The sequence below is a fragment of the Nicotiana tomentosiformis genome, chromosome 2 (genome assembly GCF_000390325.3).
Source record: "Nicotiana tomentosiformis chromosome 2, ASM39032v3, whole genome shotgun sequence".
NCBI classification, from domain to species: Eukaryota; Viridiplantae; Streptophyta; class Magnoliopsida; order Solanales; family Solanaceae; genus Nicotiana; species Nicotiana tomentosiformis.
Genome location: NC_090813.1, coordinates 144,415,724 through 144,421,723, shown reverse-complemented (window position 1 = coordinate 144,421,723; position 6,000 = coordinate 144,415,724).

The window sequence follows — 6,000 nt, the reverse complement described above, 5'->3', positions numbered from 1 at the left end:
CAACTTGTATTTCAAGCCTAATTCCTCTTCGGACCTCCAAAATATTTTCCGGGCATGCTCCTAAGCCCAAATTCACCATACAGAGCTATTGAAATCATAAAATTTTAGATCCGAGGTCTTTAACACATAGGTCGACATCCAGTCAAATTTTCAATTATGAGACTAAGTGTCTCATTTCATTCCGAATTCCTTCCGGACCCGAACCAACTAACCCAGTAAGTTATAAAACAACTATAAAACATAAATTGAGCAGTAAATGGGGGAACGGGGTTATAATACTCAAAATGACCGGTCGGGTCATTACATTATCCCCATCTTAAACAAACGTTCGTCTTCGAACGAGTTTAGAATAATACCTGGAGTCTCAAATAAGTGTGGATATTTGCTCTGCATCTCCTGCTCAATCTCCCAAGTAGCTTCTCCTACTGGCTGGCCTCTCCACTGCACCTTCACTGATGCTATGCTTTTTGATCTCAGCTTTCGAATATGCCGATCTAAAATAGCCACAGGCTGCACATCATAAGTCAAATTACCATCCAATTGTACTGCACTGAAATCCAGAATATGAGACGGATCCCCAACATATTTTCGGAGTATGGATACGTGGAACATTGGAGAACACCTGATAGACTAGGTGGCAAAGCAAGTTCATAAGCCACCTCTCCAATCTTCTTAAGTGTTTCAAAAGGCCCAATATACTGAGGGATCAACTTGCCTTTCTTCCCGAACCTAACACACCCTTCATTGGTGAAATCTTGAGCAGAACCTTCTCCCCAGCCATATAAGCAACATCACTGACCTTCTTGTCGGCATAACTCTTCTGTCTAGACTGCGCCGTGTGAAGCTGCTCCTAAATAACTTTCACCTTCTCTAAAGCATCCTGAACCAAGTCAATACCCGATATTCTAACCTCACCCGGCTCAAACCAACCCACCGGAGACCGACACCGTCTCCCATATAAAGCTTCATACTGAGCCATCTGAATGCTTGACTGGTCGCTATTATTGTTAGCAAAATTCGCGCGTGGCAGAAATTGATCACAAGAACCCCCAAAATCAATGACACAGCACGTAACATATCCTCCAATATTTGAATAGTGATCTCGGACTATCCGTCCGTCTGAGGATGAAATATTATACTCAACTGAACCTGTGTGCCCAATCTCACTACACTGCTCTCCAAAACTATGATGTAAACTGTGTGCCCTGATCTGAAATGATGGACACTGGCACACCGTGTAGGCGAACAATCTCGCGAATATAAATCCCAGCCAACCACGCTGAAGAATAATTAGTACCAAATGGAATAAAATGTGCGGACTTGGTCAACCGATCTACAATCACCCAAACATCATCAAACTTTCTCAAGGTCCATGGGAACCCAACTACGAAGTCCATGGTAATATGCTCCCACTTCCACTCCGGAATTTCATCTCTCTGTAGTAATCTGACCGGTCTATGATGCTCGTACTTTGCCTGTTGACAATTTAAACACCGAGCTACAAATCCAATTATATCTTTCTTCATGCGCCTCCACCAATAGTGCTGCCTCAAATCCTAATACATCTTCACGGCACCTGGATGAATGGAGTACCGCGAACTGTGAGCCTCATGGAGAATCAACTCACGCAAACCATCTACATTAGGCACACATAGCCTGCCTTGCATCCGTAATACACCGTCATCCCCAATAATGGCCTCTTTGGCATCACCGTGCTGAACCGTGTCCTTAAGGACAAGCAAATGGGGATCATCATACTGGCGCTCCCTAATGCGGTCATATAAAGAAGATCGAGAAACTACACAGGCCAAAACTCGATTTGGCTCGGAAACATCCAATCTAACAAACTAATTAGCCAAAGCCTAAACATCCAACGCTAAAGGCCTCACTGCTACCGGTAAGTATGCTTAGCTGCCCAGACTCTCCGCTTTATGACTCAAGGCATCAGCCACCACAATGGCCTTTTCGGGATGATAGAGAATGATATGTCATAATCCTTAAGCAACTCTAACCACCTCCGCTACCGCAAATTAAGATCCTTCTGTTTAAACAACTGTTGTAGACTCTGATGGTCGGTATATACCTCACACTGGACACCGTACAAGTAATGCCGCCAAATTTTAAGGCATGAACAATATCTGCTAACTCAAGATCATGGACTGGATAATTCTTCTTATGTACCTTTTTGTCTGGACGCATAGGCAATCACCCTACCGTCTTGCATAATCACCCCGCCGAGACCAATACGCAACACATCACAATACACAGTATAAGACTCTAAACCTGTAGGCAACACTAATACTGGAGCTGTAGTCAAAGCTATAGTCAAAGTTGTCTTGAGCTTCTAAAAGTTCTCTTCACATTCGTCCGACCACCTGAACGGAGCACCTTTCTGGGTCAATTTAGTCATAGATGATGCAATAGAAGAGAATCCCTCTACAACGTGACGATATTAACCATCCAAGCCTAGAAAACTCTGAATCTTAGTAACTGAAGATGGCCTGGGTCAATTCTGAACTGCCTCTAATTTTTTCGGATCCACCTTAGTTCCTTCACTGGACACTATATGTCCCAAGAATGCCACTGAACTAAGCTAGAAATCACACATAATTTTTTTTGCATAAAGTCTCTCCTCTCTTAGCCTCTGTAATACAATACCCAACTGTTTTGCATGTTCCTCCTGGCTATGTGAATAGACCAGAATATCATCAATAAATACTACTACAAATAAATCAAGATATGGCTGGAATACACTATTCATCAAATGCATAAATGCTATTGGGGCATTGGTTAGCCCAAAATACATCACAAGAAATTCATAGTGGCCATAAGGAGTTTTGATTGCCGTCTTTAGAATATCCGAATACCGAATTTTCAACTGGTGATACCCAGATCTCAAATCAATTTTGGAGAACACCCTCGCTCCCTGAAGCTTGTCAAATAAGTCATCAATACGCGGCAAAGGATATTTATTCCTGATTGTAACCTTATTCAACTGCCTATAATCAATGCACATCCGCATAGTACCATCTTTATTCTTCACAAACAGAATCGGTGCACCCCAAGGTGACACACTAGGCCTAATAAACCCCTTTTCAAGGAGTTCCTGAAGTTGCTATTTCAATTCTTTTAACTCAGCTGGTGCCATACGATATGGAGGAATAGAAATGGGCTGAGTGCCCTGCACCAAGTCAATACCGAAATCAATATCCCTGTCGGGTGGCATACCCGGCATGTCTACAGAAAATACATTCGGAAAGTCTCACACGACCGGTACTGAATCAATAATAGGAGTATCTGTATCAACATCTCTCACAAAGGCCAAATATGACAAACATCCCTTTTCAACCATATGTTGGGCCTTCAAATAAGAAATTACCCTGCTAGGAACAAACTATAGAGAACCCCTCCACTCAACCTTCAGTAACACCGGCATCGTCAACGTCATGATTTTTTTATGACAGTCCAGAATAGCATGACATGGAAACAACCAATCCATACCCAGGATTACATCGAAATCGACCATACCGAGTAATAAAAGATCAACCCTAGTATCCAGTTCCCTAATATATACCACACACGACCGATAAACACGGTCCACAGAAATAATATCGCCCACTAGTGTAGATACACAAATAGGTGAAACTAAGGACTCATAGGGCATATCCAGATAATGAGCAAAATACGATGATACATATGAATAGGTGGAACTAGGGTCAAATAATATAGAAGCCTCCCTGTGGCATAATGAAACAATACCTGTGATCACTGCATCTGAAGTAACAATATCTGTCTTTGCAGGAAAAGCATAGAATCGGGCCTGACCGCCACCTGATCGGCCTCCCCCTCTTGGGCGACCCCTAGCTGCCTGACCCCCACACCGAGCTGGCTGGGCGGGTGGTGGAACTACTAGTGCCGTCAGTCGAGGACTCTGATGTGGAGCCCCATTAAACAGCCTAGGACATTCTCTCTTGAAATGACCAAATTCTCCGCACTCGAAACAACCCTTCCTCTGATGGAACTGCTGCTCCTGATAACCCAAGGAATTACCTACAGAAGCCTGAGTAGACAAGGCATGATGAGAACTCTGCGCTGGTAGTGCACTGAATGAAGACTGGCCTGAGTGAGCACTATAAGAACTGTGGCTAGCTGATGCACCACGATGTGTTGGACGACCCGTCTGAGTGTGTCTGTAAGAATGACCCCAACCGCGGTAAAACTGACCCCCTGAAGGAACACCACTGTAATCACCTAAACCACGAGGACTCTTAGCCTCTCTCTCTCCACGTTCCTGGCTACGAACCATCTCTATCTGCCGAGCAATGTCCACTACCTCATCAAAAGTAGCACCATATACTCTCTCCCTAGTCATAAGTAACCGTAGCTGATATGTGAGGCCATCAATAAATCTCCTAATCCTCTCCCTATCAGTGGGAACCTACCAGACTACATGACGAGCCAACTTAAAAAATCTCATCTCGTACTGTGTCATGGACATATCACCCTGGCGAAGCTACTCAAACTGTTTGCGCAACTCCTCTCTGCGGGACTGAGGCACGAACTTCTCCAAAAAGACCACGGAGAATTGCTGCCAAGTAAGGGGTGCTGCGCCAATAGGCTTACGCCTCTCGTAAGTCTCCCACAATCTGAGTGCAGGCCTAGGAAACTGAAAAGTAGTGAATGAGACTCCACTGGTCTCCAGAATACCCGCTATCTGAAGCATCCGTTGACACCTATCCAGACAACCCTGAGCATCCTCTGACTCTGCACCTCTAAAAGATGGAGGTCGAAGCCTCTTAAAACTCTCAAGTCTCCTCTGCTCATCATCTGCCATAACAGGAACTACCGGGGCCTGAGCAGCTGCAGTCGGATGGGCTGATAGTACCCCTGGTATCTGAAGTCCCTGTATTACCTGGTCTAGAATACGGGCAACAGGTGTATGAGTACCTCCCCCCGCTTGAGAAGTGGTAGGTGCGGCCTGAGCCGATACCACCGGAGCTATACCAGTGCAAGCTGTCAATATCCGGGCCAAAGTCTCCTAAAGGCCTGGAACCTCAATGGGCATAGCTGGTCCCTGAGTTGATCCTGTCGGCTCAGTTATATCTAGAATCTTCTCCTGAGCTAGAGCAGCTGGTAGTACTACAGGTGCTGATCCAACTATGGTACGAGCTACACCTCGACCTCTACCTCGGCCCCGGCCTCTCGCGGCCCTAACTGGTGGCTGACCGTCTGATCCGATAGTACGTGTCCTCACCATCTGCGAGAGAATAGATTAACAAAAATTTAGTTTCCGGAATCAACAAATTCGCACGACAGAATCCAAGAAAGTGAAATTTTCCTAAGGGTTCTGCAGCCTCTCGAAGATAAGTACAGACGTCTCTGTACCGATCCGCAAGACTCTACTAAACCTGCTAATGACTCGTGAGATCTATGTAACCTAGGCTCTGATACCAACTTGTCACGACCCAAAATCTTAACATGTCGTGATGGCGCCTATCTCAGTACTAGGCAAGCCGACAACATCAATAACCCACGATTTCCTTTAAGTTTGAAAACATAATATTTAATACAATACCAAAAGTCTAGCAAATTCCGATACAATACTCCCAAAACATGGTGTCACTAAGTACACGAGCATCTAATATGAATACAAGTCTAGAAAATACGATCTATGATAATCTGAGGCAAAATACAGTAACAAGGAGATAGGGAAAGAGAGACAAGGTCTGCGAAACACGCCAGCTACCTCTGAATCTCTGAAAATCAATTGTACGAGAGAATCAACACTCGCTATGTCTGGGAACATCTGGATCTACACACAAATTGCAGAGTGTAGTATGACTACAACCAACTCAGCAAGTAACAATAATAAATAAGGAACTGAAGATAATGACGAGCTACACAGTTACAGTTCATTTCTAGTAATTTTAGCAAAGAATAGACATGCTTTCAAATACGGTAATTTTATACAATTTAAGTTCATGTAATCCGTATATAAAA